At 42.1% G+C, this 19,241-nt stretch overlaps 1 protein-coding gene across 12 annotated transcripts in view; it reads right to left on the bottom strand.

Moving 5' to 3' along the window:
• QTMAN (queuosine-tRNA mannosyltransferase) overlaps positions 1-18,979 on the bottom strand; it is a 341,618-nt gene extending 322,639 nt beyond the window's left edge. For 9 of the 12 annotated variants that reach the window (XR_015948081.1, XR_015948080.1, XR_015948082.1 and 6 more), the window contains exon 1: positions 18,897-18,979. The gene's annotated coding sequence lies outside the window, so the exon portion shown is untranslated. Of the gene's footprint in view, positions 1-11,653; positions 12,069-18,896 lie in introns of those variants that run through there. The other 3 variants (XM_088661774.1, XM_088661739.1, XM_088661741.1) reach the window with 3 other exon arrangements.
• Positions 18,980-19,241: the final 262 nt, after the last annotated feature.

Below are 19,241 nucleotides of genomic sequence, written 5' to 3'. Positions count from 1 at the left end.
GCATGGAAGTTGTTCTTCCACTCACAATAGTGGGGAAATTGTGTCAACTTGTGCCTTTATTGGCAGCCCTCCCACACCCTCACTAACATCACACCCAAATGTCCTTCAACCCCAGGAACAGATTCTCAGAAGTACAGAGGCTGTTGGAAGATAGGATGGCAAAGAAAGCCCTGTTGTGTGAACTTTTCACTCTGCTTCATTCATTAAAATAAAGTTAGGATCCAGGCTCAAGTGCTTTAAAACAGACATACTAAGTTCCGGTACATTGATTGTTTCAGCATTTAGCTAGACAGAAACACACCCATACAAATGCTGTTCATTAGATTAACACTAAGCAGTTCCACCGCACTGCATCCGTTCAGAGCAACTCCTCTGCACACCATCCTTATAAATAAGCTCAGTTATAGACATGATAATATGAGATTTTATTCATACGGACAAGCACTGAAGTCAGGCAGCAGCACGCTCTACCACAGAACGGTGGAATGCCAAGCTTACCAAAGTCTGATCTATATAGAAAAAGGAGCAAGGTACCTCTTTTTTAAAAAGTTGCTCAGAATTTAAGTACCGTACATATTTCATGGTCAAGAAATTGGGTCTCTTCATCCATATCTTCCATTTCTTTCTGTGACTACATCAACACGTAAGTTTTCAGCACCTGATTAAGTGACAGGTTTGGAGCGTTTTCAGCTACAATCGCACACAGGCTTTTGCTTCAGTCGGGAGTGCTGTAATAAGATCAACCTGAGCAGCAGGTGACCTGCCTCAGGCAGTAACCAGCATAGAAACTACAGAAAATGCATATTCAAAACATTCCGAGTTCTGTACAAATACAAAAGATAATCTGAATACATTCAATTTAGAATATTCACTAGCAGCTGCTGCCCAACAAGGTGCTGCCATGCATATTAGAACTGTAGAATCGCAAAGTTGGAAGGGACACCAAGGGTCATCTAGTCCAACCCCCAGCAATGCAGGTATCACCACTAAAGCATCCATGACAGATGGCCATCCAACCTCTGCTTAAGAACCTCCAGTGAAGGACTATTATCTACCGGCAGGAAAAGATAAAGGGTGTAGCATTACCCATGCTTTCCCAGTTTTCGTTTTTATTTAATTTTAGTTTTTTGCTTTTTTGTTGTAGCTAGCTGGTTGAGGGAGTTGCTTGTTGTTTTTGGAGTCCCCTGCTCCCCAACCTAAATAGGATTGATTGTTGTGCTTAAGAACACTTCCGTCCACTTCCATTTCAACAACATCCAAAACTGCTAACAAAGGAACTATCAAGAATGTATTATTTTTAACCCGCAAGTACAATAAAACAGTCATAAAAATAACTTAACACAGCAGACAAAAATCAAATTAAGATCAGCAGAACAGAATCAAAATTAGATACACATGTCAAAAAGTGATTCCCTCTACCTCAGGCATTCCCAACCTGAGGCCATCCAGATGTTTTGGCCTACAACTCCCATTATCCCTAGCTAACAGGACCAGTGGTCAGGGATGATGGGAATTGTAGTTCAAAACATCTGGAGGGCCGAAGGTTGGGAGTGCCTGCTCTACCTCATCTCAAATGTCCCACAAAATGGTAAGCTTTCACTTTGCTGGAAACCAAGGACTGAAGGGCCCAGGCAAATACCCAAATGGGCAAAGTTCATCTAAGTGAACCTCTCATATACAGTCTGGATTATCTTTAGCATAAAATACAGTCTGGATTATCTTTAGCATAAGATTTATCTCTTTTATTTTATTTATTTTCGCAAATCACTATCAATTCCCATGTAACTCCAATGGCACCATTTCCCCCCAACACTTTTTCTGCCATGTTCAAGGAATGAAACTTTATGTGTATGCATTATCCACCATGAGGTGGATAATCGTGTCAATAACTTTGTTTAAGCACAACATTAAAACACAGTTAAATTTCATGCTGGGTGTATTTACTGAATTGGATTATTGCAATGCAAACATTCAGACAAACCACAAACACCTGTAGTTGGGGGGGGGGGTTTATATAAAAAAATCAAGCTTTCCTTGAGAAATGCTGCCTTCCATAGGTGTCCATACATAGTCAAAACTACTTTTAAAAATCAAAAATTTAAAGGTAGCTGAAAATTTGGTATAAGAAGAATATTGATGGGAACCGCAAGGGGAAATACCATATAAATATTAGCAGTATTGTCCACTGGCAGCACTTTTGTGCCTAACTTTGAAACTATTTTTGTTTTATTTGGGGAAGGTTTGGAACATCATCCTTTGGAGATCTGGGGGTGGAGGTGGGGAATGCAACTTGTGTTAGGGGAAAAGAAAAGTGTATTAGGAAATGCATGTGTGTTCCAGATGAAACAATTACTTGAACATTATTAATTGGCAATATAACATTCCCTAGATTGCATTTAGGCCATTAAAATATTAATAATCTGGAAATCATATTTTGATCATTAAAAACAGCAGACCTGTATATTTATTTATTAAGCTCCATTGCCGACTGACGTCTCTTGCTTCATTTCCAAAACCCAGAAGCTTATGCATTGTTGAAGAAACTGACATTGCCAGCAAAAGGCTGTGGCTTTCACATATGTGCCGTTCTGGACATGTGCATCTGCCTCAAAGCCAGAAGAAGAAATGGTAACTGAGCATGCAAAAGCAAATCACTCTTTTTGCCAGGGCATTCTTGCAAAATCTGCTAGAATGTATTGTAATCCAATGTTGAACCGTAGCGGTGGTTGCTTGTCAGCAATTCTAGGGTGACAATCTTAGGAAAAAGAAGTAACGAATGCAGCCAGAATTATGCAGGGCAATATACCCTGGGCTCCTCGGGGAGGAAGGGCAGGACAGAAATTTAACAATAAATTAATATTCAAAATTACCCTCTCTAGATCCTATGTGTTCCTATCCAAACACATCCATCAGGGTGGGTCACTAGAAGAAAACAAGACCCCTACTCCCTTCACAGAAATAACATTGAAGTACGAAGTACTATACCAACCACTGGTCCTGTTAGCTAGGGATCATGGGAGTTGTAAGCCAAAACATCTGGAGGGCCGCAGTTTGGGGGTGCCTGTCCTAGGGCATCAATCTTCCTAAAGTGCTGGGGTTTCCAACATGGCACCCTTAGACACCTCTATGGCCAAGATTGAAGTCCACCAGACAGGGTGATGTACAAAAAAGTTCCTTGATGCTTAGCCTGGAATACGTCCCTCAACAAGGCATTTTGATTCTGATTCATTAACAGGTGGCCAAATTGGCCCACTTCCTGCTTCATATATCACAATGGTGGGGAACCTGTGGTTCCCCATATATTTTGGGGGCAATTTCCATCAGTCTCAGTCAACATAGTCAGTGCTACAGATAACGGAAGCTGTGGTCCAACATTTGGAGGGTCACAGATTCCTCCCCGCTGACGTACCACAACAAGCACCACTTAGGCCTCTTGAAAATAGTTATTAACACGTTTTTCAAAATGCAAAACTCATTTCAACATCGGAATCCGACCCTCTGTAGCAGTTCCACAATACCTCAAGCAAATCAATACAGCGATTCTTAATATTAATTACTGGCTGAGCAAACATGACGATCCGCCATGTTTATAGGGTCAAATTTTTATCAAAAATCCTATATAGCCTATATTTCTAAAACCCAAAAAAGATCAGGAATCGGACTCTGGAGTTGAATTAATGTTAAAGATCAAAAATAAAGAAAAACTAAGAGACCAAATTACCACTGCGGGCACCAAGCCTTCGACTGGGCCTTGTCTGGCTGGCACTCTGCCCTCCCAGGCGCCCAGCAAGTCACCCCCTGTTCTCTGCAGGGACCGCCAGAGCTACAGTGCAGCAAAAGTGGCTTCTGTTGTTGACACACGGCCCGATTCCTTAAAATTGCAAAAGTTCTATAACAGAGGTCTCTCTTGACAAAGCCCCAGCTTCAGGCCCGCTGAATGCCTCAATGGTGCCTCAGAAATCCTGCAGCCCTAATCCCTTTAGCAACAAAGATCTGTTACTTTGCTTAGCATGAAGCAGGCCTCAGGGGCCTGTGTGTCGTGTGTGTGCCTTGGCCTGTAAGCCAAAAGTCTCCTGTTTACACTTTCCCTATTCCTTTTTCTAAAATGTTGTTCTGAGAGGAGCCACAAAGGGCTAGCTTTGTCCACAAGGAACAAGGGACCTCAGGAAGTCGCTCCTTCTCCGTCTGCCTACTTCAGGGCGCTGTCGCTGAAATCAGGATGCAAGATTTCTGAGATGGAATAGATCTGCTGTACGATCCACTCTTCTCTCAAATGGCCATTCTCTCCACCATCAGCCATGTTTATAGATTGGCTGGGTGCAAATGAACTGATGCTCTCAGGCTCACGAGAGGGCTTTTGATCCAGTGGGTGCCTCTGCTAATGGAAGGAGGGGAGGGATTTTTGCCAATTCCCCCTCTCCCCCCCCCCAAAAAAAACTCGGCTCCAGAGAGCTGGGAGGCAGGATAGAAAGTGGACTAGGTAGCTACAGGAGGAAGGGTGAATCAGGAAAGTAACTTCCTTTTCTCTTCCTATAGCACAGTGATGGGCAACCTTTTGAGCTTGGTGTGTCAAAATTCGCCAAAAAAACCGAGCATAACTCGGGTGGTGTGTCACTTCGAGAAAAAAAACCCATAATTTCACGATATTTGTAGTTTAAATAACAAAAATGTATAATTGTTTCCCCTTTTAAAAAAAGGAAAAGGGGGAGGGCCGCGTGTCACCGAAAATGGCTATGCGTGTCAGTGCTGACACGCGTGTCATAGGTTCGCCATCACTGCTATAGCAAGAGCCACCCACTGTCTCAAAAGCCCTTCAGTGAGTGCAAATGTACCAACAGAATCCCATGCACTGCCACAAAGACACTTGTGGATTATTATTGTTGCATTTTGAATTGTTATCCTGTTGTTTTAATGCAAGCCATCCTAGGAAACCTTGAAGGGCAGTGTATAAATAAATTCACTTAATAAATAACAAAGAAATAACAAATAAGAGATTAACAAAAAGGAACCTACACTACATGCCTCGCTTTGTGATCTCACTATATATATCTTACTAAAAACAAGTAACTGGCCTCGTTTAAACATTAAATAGGATCACTTTTTGAAAGGTTACGAACTACTTATTTTAAATAATCAAGGAGGGTTAGAAAGTAATCCACAGTAACACAAACCCCACAATAAATAAAGGTATTGAATAATATAGCTCACTCCCCCAATCAGAGCAGAGTTAACTGCATACACAGTATGGTCACCAATTTATTATGCAGAATTCTTTAAAAGCCAGAAAGTAATAAGTTACATGTTTTCGTTAAAAAACATTTGGACGTAATTTCAAAGAGGAACTTTGACATATTCAGGCAGTGTTCCTAAAGAAACTCAACGAGGCTTACTTCTACGTAAATGTGTTTAGGATCATTCAGTTAGCCAACAGTTAGTAACTCAATTTGATTGGATTGAGCAGTCTTGAACAATGGAGCAGCCAGAGAATTCCTTCATTTCTTGAGGTAGGAAATAAACCTAGTGTTACTGCTAACATTTCAAGCCCACATTTGGAAACAGCAGCTATAAAGGCATTATCAAAATACCTTAAGTTTAAACAGCTAAGACAATATGACTCCCTGGCCTTAAAAGATTTAATTATAAAATACAGGATTTACTTATATGAAAGGCAAAGGCAAAGCAATGCCCATTGCAGAATAAAAAAATAGCAAGGTCTAACATCAGTTGGTGCATGAAATACAGTAATTTCTGAAAGAAATGTTCTGTATGGTTCCATTCCAAATAACACCTTTTCCTTCCCACAGCTCTTTCCATATCTCCCTTCTAAACAGAGGCCTCTGGTTTCCCATCTTAATCCAGCTATGTGAAGATTGACAGAAGCAACTCAGTAAAGGACAGAAAGCTTTCTAAGAGGAAAATTTGAAGGAATCAGCTCTTTGTTTCTAAGGCCAGAAAATTGAGATGCCAATTACTGAACTTGTCTGGAAGTGAGGGTTTCCTACCCACAAACATCCTTTCATAAAATCATAGAATTGTAGAGTTGGAAGGGACCCACAGGATCATCTAGTCAACCCCCTTGCAATGCAGGAATATGCAGCTGTCCCATACGGGGATCAAACCTGCAACCTTGGCATTTATCAGCATCACACTCTAACCAGTAGAGCTATCTGGACTGACCCAAACCTACAGCTCCCAGTATTCCCAGTCAGTCTACCACCCAAGTACCAACCAGGCCTGACTCTGCTTAGCTTCCGAGATCAGGAAGGGGCACACTCATAACCCATTATTCCCACACTGCTAAGATTGCAGCAGTCCTTTGGGGGGGATTCCATAATCAGCAGAAGTTTCAGGAATTGGAAGTGGGCAAATGTGAAACCCCAGGAAAAATTAGTAGTACCACCATATGCTCAAGCCAATCCTAAGTCAAGTTTCACTCTGGTGCTTAAAATGGGTTGTGCTTTCACCACTTAATCACGTATTTGTAATCAGGTAAAGACAGCTGGTTAAAATTTAACAAAAACATCTGGAAATGACATGAAGTATATGCATCCCTTCTTTGCTTATTGCAGGATTCTTGGCATCCTTGCCAATATATCCGAACTAATAAATATTACACTTAAGGAAAGCAACGCTTATATGGAGATTTGATGCTAGCTGGACAACAGGCAGGAGGAAGTGGACAGGTTCAAACAGTTAGGTGTGAATGGTTCCCATAGACATTGCAAATCAAAAGCAGCATCAATCTGGAAGCTAAACATTTGGTTCTATAGCAGGAATTATTTTTTTAAAAAAAGAAAAAACTATACTTCAATTCGAAACTCATGAACACAAATACGCAGATATGTTTTTTTCCATATAAACTCCGTATCATGACACTACCCTCAAAGTCAAATAGGATCACTTTCGGGGGGGGGGGAGCTGTGTGGTCGAAGCCTGAAATTTTTATGTTAGAACTTGTATATTGCTCTTTCATAGCAAGTACACAAAATGACTAGGACAGAAAATTGCTCTTCTTGATTATGATGAAAAAAGTTAGTTTTGCAACACAGTTAAGAACTACAGTATAAAGGTAAAGGGACCCCTGACCATCAGGTCCAGTCGTGACAGACTCTGGGGTTGCGGCGCTCATCTTGCATTATTGGCCGAGGGAGCCGGCGTACAGCATGACAAAGCCGCTTCTGGCGAACCGGAGCAGCACACGGAAATGCCATTTACCTTCGAGCTGTAGCGGTACCTATTTATCTACTTGCACTTTGACGTGCTTTCAAACTGCTAGGTTGGCAGGAGAAGGGACAGAGCAACGGGAGCTCACCCCGTCGCAGGGATTCGAACCACCGACCTTCTGAGCTATTAGTGGTTTAGACCACCTTGGAAAGAGGCGCCATCAAAGAATACTGAGGGGGCCTGATGCGATGTCCTGATGCTCCACGCCTGGCTCCATGTTTGGCCTCAACAATGCGGGGGTCGGCTCTCTCTCTCTCAAAAAAAAGATTGTCCGAAGAGCCTCGCCACCCTGGAGCTGGTGCCTATGACCTTGGACCTTCATCATCTCATTCTGCTTCACATATAGACCACGGGGAGATATTACCGTAAGAGAATGGCTGCCAAGTGGAGGACACTTTAAACTGATGCCCGTGGTGGAGTTATGTGTGTCACAGAGACTGGAAAATATTCTTTTCGTCAACCTTAGTTTTGAAGATTGGCAGTAGCCATTATGCTGATATGGCCACCTTGGAGAACCATGTAAAGCAGTATCTGTGTGACATCATGCCCACCCCAGCAACAACTTCATTATTCAGTTAAATAAGTAGAGTTTAGCCACAGTCTAATCAGAGATCCACAAGTGCAAGTAGCAGAATCAGTTTTACGAACATTAGCAAAATGTAAAGCAAGAAGAGGAAAGCAGGATTATCGGGTGTTTAGATATCCTTTGATCTGTTAAGAAGGAATATGCAAGAGAACAAGTTTCCTAAATCTATGAAGAAACAATGAAAGCACTGGCTGTAAATAAACTCACTGTTGACACTCAGACAATTTGATAATGTAACAATCTGCATAAAGCCTGCATTTTCAAAAAATTATTATCTAAACAGAGTCCTAGTCCATTGACCAAAAGATATCAAAATTATCCCTTTATTACAAGCGATCCCAGAATCCCCCTTGAGGCTAGGGCTATCAGAAAATATTTAGCTTGTTTCCAAGCTAATATTTTTTCTTACTCCTTTCATTATGAAATTGTAACACATTTTCAATAACTTTTAGCTTTGCTAAACACAACCGCAAGTAATTTCCCAGAACTCTTGAAAAACCTGACATGTGAAATGATTCTCTCGTCAACTTGTGCATTATTAAGCTGAAAGGAGGCACGTAAGATCATTTGATCATTGAAAGCAATGGAAAAACATTGGGAGCTTCAGGACAGATGGACGAACTTCAGGTCATATAAAACATTACCAAAGCTATATTTGAAGAAAGATGTGAAAGTGCCCTGGGTAAGACTACTCCGCGTTGCTAAGGAACACTGAAGATGGATGAAATAACTTGTCTCAGTTAAACAGAGCAAACTCCAACCATTTCTTGTTTATTTCTGCAATGTTTTCTCCTACTGATTATTCATTTTAACAAGTATACAAAAGATAATCCCTCATTAAACCATTTAGACAGGGAAGAAAAGATGAACACCGTGCAAGTGGTTAAAAATAGCCAAGTTAAGGAATAAACACTCTTCTGGGAACGGGGGACGACTCAACCACCATTTTGTTAAAAATACAAAAGGTGCCGGCATTCACAAGAGACCGTGAGGATTTTGGTTAACTACTAGAAAACGCCAAAATATACATAACAATAAATGTAATATACACATTACAATACCTCTTGTATCAGTTCTATGCCAGACTAGAGAATTTGGCATTAAAAAAAATATCACGGCATAAAGAATTACTTGTGCCATGGGTTGTATAATACAGTATGGCATTTACTCTCTTCTTTTCTACACAAAGATTAGGGTAGTCTGAAACGTTAAACTGTAACATGGGCAGTGGCCTTCAGAAACTTGAAATGGAACACCCTTTGGAATGTTTTTTGTGATTTAAAATCCATCACTGCCGGTTTCATTAACAGAAAGTCTAGATTTTCAACTGGTAAATCAAGCAGACCACTGCCCTCATGTGAAGCAACCCCAACAGTACCAATGTCCCTTGACATTTTTTCTTGGTGACACTTCCAGGACACTGTGCCAACATAGCCTAAAAGTGGCGATAATTGAATTGAAATAAATAAATAAATAAGAGTGGAATGCAGAAAGTCCATTTTATTTTCAAGTAGGCAATCCTTTTTTATTTTTTACTCAAAACAAACCTAGCAGCTAAAAACACTCAAAATCAGGCCAAACAAACAAACAAACAAATTCCTGCTTTTCTGCCTTTTCCCCCCCAAAGGTGGATTATAACTGGATTTTGATAAAAACAGCTGCCCATTTCATCTCCCTTGCTGCAAATCATCAGCAGGAAAGTGACGTAAATGGCATGAAAGTTATTGGGAATGTACCGTAGCTAATAAGAAGAAACAAAAAGCTAAAATAATAATAATACTGACCAACTTTGGCTACTAATAGCAGCAGAACTTCATGTTTTAGTGGATACAGTTTTAACATTTAACTAGAGTTAAAAGTTCTAAGAAAGAAAGAAAGAAAGAAAGAAAGAAAGGCACAGACATGCAGCCAAAGACTACGCCTGTTTACTCCGAAGCAAGGCTCTCACAAAATTCAATGGGATTTACTCTTTAGTAAGTGCACACAGGATTTCAGCCAAAGCCTCTTAATGTAACTTCATATGAAGTTACATTAAGAGGCTTTGGCTGAAATCCTGTGTGTACTTGCTAAGGAGTAAACTTCATATGAACATAACCTTCAATAGAAGTTTGGACTGTTTGTTCCAAGGAAAACACAATATGATTTCTCTGTGGAATTAAAACACATTCAGAACACTGTGATGTCAGATCTACCTTAACTTCCAACCGTCCTGCTCTAGCCAGAATAGTGTCAATTTGCAAATTCAGGTCCCAAGGAAATCTCCACCCTACAATCCTCCAATTGTTTTTTTAAAGCAACTATATTTTATTCCTGCCTGTTAGTAAACATTTAAAGCCAGAGAGTCAGCATCACGACAAATCTGCCTGTCGAAAGTTGTATCTAGATCTCTGTAATCTTCATATTATTTCCTTATAGGGCTCTAAAAAACAATTTTAGAGGGTCACGTAAACAACTATACACGGAGGCAAACAAAGAAACTCAACATAAACCATTAAGTTCAAGTGCTGTGCTGATTCCCAACCACCCCATACAAAAAAAAAAAACCCACACAACCAGATGCTTTTACTTTTGGCTGGTTCCAGACCGCTGAAATTAAGGGAAGGAGAACACCAGGAAAAGAGGAGGAGAAACAGGCTAATGGGCTGCCTGTTGAAGGAGAGCCAAATGGAGAAGGAGCAGAGGCAAGGAAAGAACTTGGTTCATCCTTCTACCCACTCCTCTAATTTACTGCTAGACTGCATCAATAAATTAGCATCAGAGGGGCACAGGGGGCAACATGGTGCTGAGGGCAACATGCCCAGGGTCCCCTCAAACCTGGCCGCATCTCCATTTGTGGGGCAAAAGGTATCTTTCGTATCCTGCACCCTTCTGGTATAAAAGAATCTATTTAGCTGCAAACAGGTAGGTTTTTAATTATTAAAGCAAGCAATTAGTATGTGTTTTTATGAAATATACTAATTGGAAAATATGAATATTGATCTAAACCAAGAAAAGGGCCAATGCATTTGGTTTTGGTTTTTTCGGCCACCCGATAGCCATGTTCTCAGGGCAGCTTATAGAAAAGCTTCACAATCAACTCTGGGTACACTTGGCAAATAGGTTTGCCCTGAAGAAGGGATTTACAGCCTCAAATACACTGAAACATTCAACACTTTGTTCAATAAATCTGTGATGAAGATTGACAAACATACCAGTCTTAAAAACATCAGCGCTTGCCTGTCTGCCTGCTGCACTAAGGAAGCATCAACGATTGCAATACTGTACAAAATGGCATGTCCTATCACTGGTCGTAATACCCTGGAGGCTACTGTGACCTCCTAAAATATTGTGCATTGTTTTAACATTTTTAAGGATGTTTTTAAGCACAAACTATTAAGGAATCAAGGGCAGACACATGTAAATTGGCTGCCAAGGTCACACAATCTCAAAGTGAGTGAATGATTATATTTCTTAACCATCCTAAACAACTCCATTACAAATGTGTCCAGTCCAGTTCTGAGAACACCAAACATTCAAATAGTCTCCTAATTTGCAGTTTTTGCAGTTAAACATCTAACACGGCCATCTGTTTTACAAGGAGCCTGAAGATTAAATTTTAAAAGAAAGCTAATAGTTTTATGCAGAAGTGAGACTAATTTTTAAAGCATTGCCAGCAACAATGATCAGGGCCATGTAACCCTGCAACTATAAATCATATCCAAAAACAAAAGGAATTTATGACAACAGAAGCATTTTGTTCCTTTAAAGGGGAGGAGGGAGGTTAAGTGCAAGATCAAGACAGGAAATTGTTCTTGTTAAGCTGAAAGATCATGTAATTGTTTATTTGGGAAAACTCTGATTTACCTTAAACTATGCGCAAGGTTGGAATGAGAAGGTCACTGTGTATTAAATTGCAGTCCAGTAGACAACCAAGGTCAAAGGCAAATTTTCTGAAAGTTTATATTAGAAAGACCTCAAGCTTTTGTATTCACAAAATATGGCCAAGATTTCCCCTTGGGGCATCCAACTCCACAGCATATAAACCATATATAACAAACCCTGCAAGCCACAGAGAGTGTTGAAGGATATTAATTTAGAGATTTTTACATGTTGTTGGGTCAAAACAGCAAAGCAAGGTTGCTTTAAATCTTCCAATAGAGCCCTTGGTGGGGTCCAAACAGCGTACTGGACTTTGACCTGGAAAACTGTGTTGATGGGCCAAGTTCAGACACTTTCTGGGTGGCCTTGAGCAAATCACTGCCTCAAAAACTCCGCTTCCCTAGGAAAAACAAAACAAAACAATGATCTCCCTTATGGCATTTGTTAGAAGAAGACAAAAGGTGGAGTTCTACAAGCTTTTCACCCTCTGGAAGCAGTTCATCGCCTCCAAATTACATCAGTGTGTTAACGTAAAGCTTCAGAAAGTAGAGGATCCCGAACTAAAAGATTTGTATCTCCCTTTCCTAGCTTACAACTTTGTACAAAGTTATATATACATAATGTATATATAATCTCTTTTTTTCAGACTAGCAGTCAGAAGATGCAATGTTGAAAATGTAAAGCAATCCGTGTCAGTCTGTTGGATATTCACACATTTATTTTTATTTTCACATCTCATCCACAGCAATATGGTTAAGGTGTATATTTAAGACATTTACTTTTGAGACATATCTACCAAGGCAACACTAAAAGTTCTGTACTTATAGCAGTAAAGCTGCGTTATAAATGCATTCACAGTCTTATTGTGGTTTCTGGAGGCCTCCATGTTAAGAATCTAGAAACCAAAGAATGAACCAACTTCTCCTCAAGGTGAAAATCAATTGAAGTATCAGAAAGCACTGCACTGGCAACGACACAGGTTCCTGACAGTCCTAAACTCAGGTTTAAATGTGAGATGCTATCTTGGAAAACATGTGGTTCCAACCCATAGCAAACTGGAGGAGAGGTTTAAACCACACCTATGAATTCTCCTTTGCAAATACCCCTCTGAGCCGGTTTTCCCCAACCTATCTTAACATTCAGGTGTGGAACCCACTAGGGAAATACGCAACAAATGTCCTCTGCAAATATCTCCACAGCTCTGCATTAGGATGATGTCTCATTCCTGGACATGTACCGGGCAAATATTGGGAACCTTGAGAAGAGGTGATCATCATGCCCTCTTGGATTTCATGATACAGAGGAAAGGGAGAGTGTAGTCAGACATGCACTCTGGACTTTAAGGCGGCAGATTTCAAAAAGCTGAAGGAACTACTAAGTGAGATCCCTTGGTCAGAAATATGCAAAGAGAGGGGAGTCCAAGAAGGATGAGAGTTTCTTATAGGTGAAATACTGAAACCCCCAAACCAGAAAATTCCAACTAGAAAAGCAGGAGGCATCTAAGGAAACTGGTGTGGAGTTTACAGATGAGCTGAGATTAAGAAGGGCGTGTATTTTTTAAAAATGGAAGAAAGTGGGAATCACAAAGGAAAAGGATGCACGAGTAACCAACAGTTGCAGGGAGAAGGTCAAGCATCCCAAAGTTCAGAATGAGCTCAGGCTTGAAAGAGAGGTTAAAAATAATTTTTAAAGGTTTCTTCAGCTATGTTTGAAGCAAAAGGAAGAACAAGCAAGTAGTAAGTCCTCTGCATGGAGAAGACAGAGGAGTGTTACTGGATGACAGAGAGAAGGTGGAACTGCTCAGCACCTGCTTTGCCTCTGTCTTCATCCAAAACAAAAGCGGTGCCCAAGCTGGTGAAAGCACAATAAATGATGCAAGGAGGGAACTACAGCCAAAGATGGGGGGAAAGTGGTAAGAGAACACCAAGCTACTTTAAAGGAATTCAAATCTCCAAGACCCCTGATGGCATGCACCCAAGGGCTTACAAATGAGCTTGATCAGTTGGCATAGCATGAGCCTCTTAATCGCAGGGTCATGGGTTCAAGTCCCAAATTAGGCAGAAGATTCCTGCATTGCAGGGAGTTGGACTAGATGACCCTTGGGATCCCTTCCACCTCTACAATTCTATTATTCCTCCCTTGCAACTTCAATTCTGTCACTCCCATTCTGCATAACCACTTTAATATTATGTGTAGTAACCCACTACGTAACCAATCCTATGCGTCCATTTACAACAATCTTGTCCATATTAAACATCTCAAATCAGGCTGCTAGTATTAGGACATTAGGGCATGTGTAGTATTTGATTTTGCATACGTATGCAAACAAATTACATCTCACTAGATAAGATGCAATACAAAATTAAAACATTTAATTCACCACATTTTAAATGAAATCTTCACCCAAGGTAAATTCCCTACTGGTAGTTCCTTTCGGTCTCATTTATGTATGCCTATTACAAATTATACTTCAAGGCAAATAAATCCATCATTGTCATAAATACTCTTCAAAACAGCTAAGCATCCAGTCATTTCTATCATGCCAGGCTCCAACAGGTTTCCAGAAGAGGCTGGAAACAGTGTATAAACAACAGCTCAGCAATTCTGAAAGTTCAGCCACATAACATTTATAGGTGGGCAGCTCTTCTGTTCATGGGGAGTAGGTGGCCTAGTTGTTGTGTCTCAAATCTGTCAGGGCCCAAACAGAAGCAAGTCTGTTTACTTTCTATTAGCAAACTACCAAGATCTGAAGTCAGTGGTATTCTGAACTCCCTTCTCGGCAGCAGATGCACAAATAAACGCAACAAAATCTTTTTGAACTGTATGCTTGGGCATGAACTGAGGCACGAAAACCACAGGAAAGTGCCTGACTCAAACGTCCTCTGGAGAGACATCAGCCCAGAAGCAGCATACAATATATCTTGACATTGTGCTGCTGGTGCAAAGCATGAGCAGTCAACACTTCAGCCTAAGAACTGTATTTCATAACAGGGCCCCCCCACACGTGAAAACATCTCGTCGCTTTTCTTGTTTTCCTAGAAACACATTGTTCTTGTTCAATAGGCTTTCCTGGACAGTATACAGTGGTACCTCGGGTTAGACCAAATGAGATGAGAAAGAGCAATTGTACAACAGTTGCAGAAACGTCTTCTGCAAGTCACACGCAAGTAGTAAGGGGGAACATGACATGGGTGGCAACGGTGACAGCAGTGCCAAGCCTACTCCCATGCTCATCATGGGATCTGACACCTTCCATGTGCAGCATAAACATGAAACAGTAGAATTAAAAACTTGGCAGAGCACAGGATACCTACTAGGAATAGGATACGACATTGCACTGATTCAGCAGCAGTTTAGGACTGTAATTCAAGTTTCCAGCTCAGGCCACGGTCAACTTCTTAAAATTAAGAGGGTTTTTTTGCACACAAAAAAACTTTAAAAATTAAGCTCATACCAATCATTCTCAGGTTGCACTGAACAGCAATTTTTCTGAAGTATATAAAACTTTCAGTAGGCACTCTAAAACGGGACTTCTAGCTAACGTGTGTACATTATTCTAAATCCCAAGAGGTTATTAAAAGTTTTATATTTAAAATTCTAGGGGGAGTAAAAATTAAAAATTGCACAAGAATCCTTACCAACACCAATTGGTGTCCAGACTGGGTGCCAAACTGGTAAACATACAATTGTGATTAAATCGCAAACTGAAATGGAACATATTGAAATGTTCTCATTGTGCTTTTCCAAACTAGCTAAAATTATGCCGGCACGTGAAAATATACTTTCTCCCCTCCACACAGTATTTTATCAAGCCTAAGCTTCTAAGGGAAGAAATGTACATTAGAAGTGAGGAGGAAGAATTGGGTAGAATTCATTCCACTTCATGTCTTAAAAGCTCTAATTAAAATTCAATATTGCACTTTACATATGGGTTCTTATATGAAACTCCTGCCATGGCTAAGGCTTAAGGTTAACCAGGTTAATAGAGTCCAATAAAACAGCTCTATTGAATTATACCAAGCCACTGAAATACACTAGGCTGCAATCTGCTTCTCCTTTATTCTTGACCACTGCGCTAAGATCGAAGCCAACAATGTGTGGTTAGCATCCAAGAACTATTTATGTGCAGGATAGAAACTTCCAAACGCCACCCCTCTTCCCTTGAAGAAAGTGCATATATTTACACCTCAAATATTTCCCTCCAGTCTGCTATTCCCATTGTCACAGTGTTATGTGTTAACAGATCTGTGCACACTTGCCAAATATCACTCAGTTGAAACAGAGACACTCCCCTCAATATGGATTCATTTTAAGAGGGTTTTTTTTTTACTTGTATGGCCAAAGCTAGCTGATTTATGTCCAGTTGCACAACCATGTGCACATGATTATAGCCTGCAGACGACTGAGGAATGACATGGTAGTACTCCTCAAATACCTGAAGGCTGTCAAATAAAAGAGGGCAAGCCCTTGTTCTCGGATGCTCCAGACGGCAGAACAAGATCTACAGGGGTTTGAGTTACAAGGGGGTAGGGCTTTGGTTAAGCATCAATAGAAACAACCTGACACTTATAGCAATTCAGTAATGGCACCAATTACCTAGAGGAGTGGTGGGTTCCTCTGCGTTTGAGGTTTTCAAGCAACTCCTCATTCATCCCAAGTTGTGAACAGAACCTCCACCTGCACTACTTGAATGTATGTGGGATCTCTCTACGCATTTTGTATTGTCCCAGGTCTACGCATAGGTCTGTTATAGTTGTGTAGGAATACTGTACATGGATGGGAGGTGTGTTTATAGTCCTACTCCTAGGCATGAATACATCTTATGTCAAATGAGCAGGGCTTCTACTGCTGTTCCATTTCCGTTTGGGTCAGCAACCTCTTAGTTCTCACTCTGAATGCCATTTCCTTTGTGTCATAAGATACACAACAGGATATTCTCCAAAGTAACACACACAATAGCTATTTCTGAAGGCCCACTAATATTTATTACCTGCCCAACAACATGCATCCACATAAATTTACATAAAATAAAAAAATTCCTTCCAGTAGCACCTTAGAGACCAACTAAGTTTGTCATTGGTATGAGCTTTCGTGTGCATGCACACTTTTCAGATACACTGAAACAGAAGTCACCAGACCCTTATATATAGTGAGAGGGTGGGGCCTTTAAGAAAGAAAGCAGCATTCAAACCTCTGAATCAGGATGCCTCAACGTAGAATATTGTGGCTATGGAATCAATGGGTCTGTGCATTTGCTATTTGCTGAAAAATGGCACTGGGACTGTGCCAACAAACTTTAAACTTGCAAGTTGCCTGTGTACTTTACCCACCTCCCAGTTCCACTATCAGCAACTTTGTTGTGCTGAGTTGCAAACCAGCAATCACATTTCTGCTCCGCTACATGCAAAATGCTGAATATTCAACCACCATACCCAAGCAGACCAGGTTTTGTCTCATGAATCAGTTCCTGAAGAAATGGAATCTTTTAGAATTCAACTCTATGACACCATTTTGGGCTGGTCTACAGAGGTTCTGCATTCTGTCTACAGGAATCTTTGCCTACTACTAACTGGTAAAAGGAGAATCTCCATAAATTTAGAAAACAGAAACCTTCAGCAAATGCCCCTTTAATACTGTATGTCCTAAGGAACCCCAGCATGAGAAAGGTTGGGGCAGCAGTGTTTGATTTATTCTACTACATAAACAGTAAGCAGGAAGCTGCCTTAACATCCCAGACTATTTCTCAAGCTCAGCAAGCACTTTGACTGGCTCCTGCTTTTCAGAGTCTTATTCGGGTCTTACTCATCACCCACTACTACCTGATCCTTCTAACTGGAGATACCTGGGGTTGAACTTTAGACCAGAATCAAGCAGAGAGTGAGCCAGGAGGGCCATTGGTCTAGGCCTCAAGCTCAAAGGAGAACTCACATTTAGACACTTGTTAATTTTTTGGCATTTGAGAAGTTTTGCGACTATGCACATCACACTAAAATGTGACACCCACTCTCAGCTTAGAGCTGATTTTTTTTTAGCAAGTAAGAGATGTGATTTGGTAAAGTGTGTGTATGTGCGTTTGTCAACGGACACAGATTTTGTCATTTTAGTAAAAATGTATCAGTTCTGACAGCACAAGATTGGACAGCCATGAATGTGTGTCTTCAGATTAGCTGATTATATAAATAACCCACTCACTCCTTTTGGGAAACTTACTTTTGTGTCTCCTATTATTATTATTATTTATTATTATTATTATTATTACTACTATAATAATAATTATGTCTACTACTACTAGGGGCCTAAGAAGCTGGAAGCTGCCCAGCCCTCTATGGATCTGCAAGAGGGTCTATGTGGACCCTTCATACAAAGCAGGTGCTCTCCCACTCAAGCTACTCTCCCTCCCCATAAAAACTCACCACTGCTTTCCACTGCGGAGGTTTATTGTCCTTCAAAGCCCACCCCCTCGCAGTGCTTTTTATTTCTAAAATGAGCGATTAAACCTCGAGCTTGCCAGGAAGCCTCGCCCCTCTGACCCAGAAGCTACTAAATCGCAGTATGTGGGTGTTGGTGCTTAACACGGGAAAGCACTCTGCACGTGCTCCGGAACGCTCTTTTCTTTCTTGCAACTTAAGCCTGCTTCATCGCCGAATGCAAACGTCCGCGCCTCGAAGCCCACGAAGAGGCAGCGCCCGGCAAGGGGCAGAGGAGTGGGGTTATTCGGGGAGGGAGCTTGGCTTGGAAGCCTCCCGGGCGGGCGCTCCGTCGACCTCGGATGTTGGGCCAGCCAGTAACTACTGGGCCCGACGACAGGGGTCCCTGCAGGTCTTGGCAGAGGAGAGGCGCCTCCGGGGAGACTCGCGTTTCCCCCCGCTCCGCCTCCTTCCCTCGCTCTCCTTTCATATGCATATTCGCCAGCGCCGAGGGGGCCGCCTCTCGCCTCTCACGCGGAGCGCCCAAGTAACGTGCCCCCGCCTCCAGCCCGTCCCTCCCTCGCGTCCTCCCCGGCCAGCCTCGCCAAGGCGGCTCTTTGCAGCTTGAGCGCCTCGCCGCCCGTCGGCCTGCGCGCGCCCTGGGCCCGCTGCTCTGGTCTTCTCGCCTGCCCGCCTTGCTCTGTGGAGCTACGGCGCCGAGGCGGCCAACGCGCCCGGCGCCCTTCCCCTTCCCGCCCAGCTCGACTCTTCGCGCCGCGGCCTTGGCTCTTCACCCCACCCAGAGGTGGGGGGAAACTCACCTCCTCCTTGTTGGTCCCCTCCTGGAGGCCGGCGGCAGCAGCAACGCGCGGCCTCCCCGGCTCCGCCTCCCGCTCGCTCGCTCTCCGCCCCGACGCGGAAGGGAGGAAGAGCCGGCCCGGGCGAAGCGGCAGCTGCAGCTTGGCTTCTCTTCTCCCTTTTACGCGCGGCGCCTCGGTGCAACCCGCGTTGCAGGTGCGCCGGCGCGTTGGCCCCGGCTTGCCTTCTCCAGTGCACCCAGCCGCGCTTACTCAGAAGTAAGCCCCGTTGGCTTCAGCGGGGTTTACTTCCAAGTAAGTAGGTTTAGGACAGACTTCGTTGGGCATATTTGGTAGAGGGACGTGGAC

The sequence above is a fragment of the Zootoca vivipara genome, chromosome 1, assembly GCF_965207765.1.
Source record: "Zootoca vivipara chromosome 1, rZooViv2.hap1.1, whole genome shotgun sequence".
NCBI lineage: Eukaryota > Metazoa > Chordata > Lepidosauria > Squamata > Lacertidae > Zootoca > Zootoca vivipara.
The sequence above is the reverse complement of the archived record's forward strand: the minus strand, read 5'-3'. Positions and strand labels throughout refer to the sequence as shown.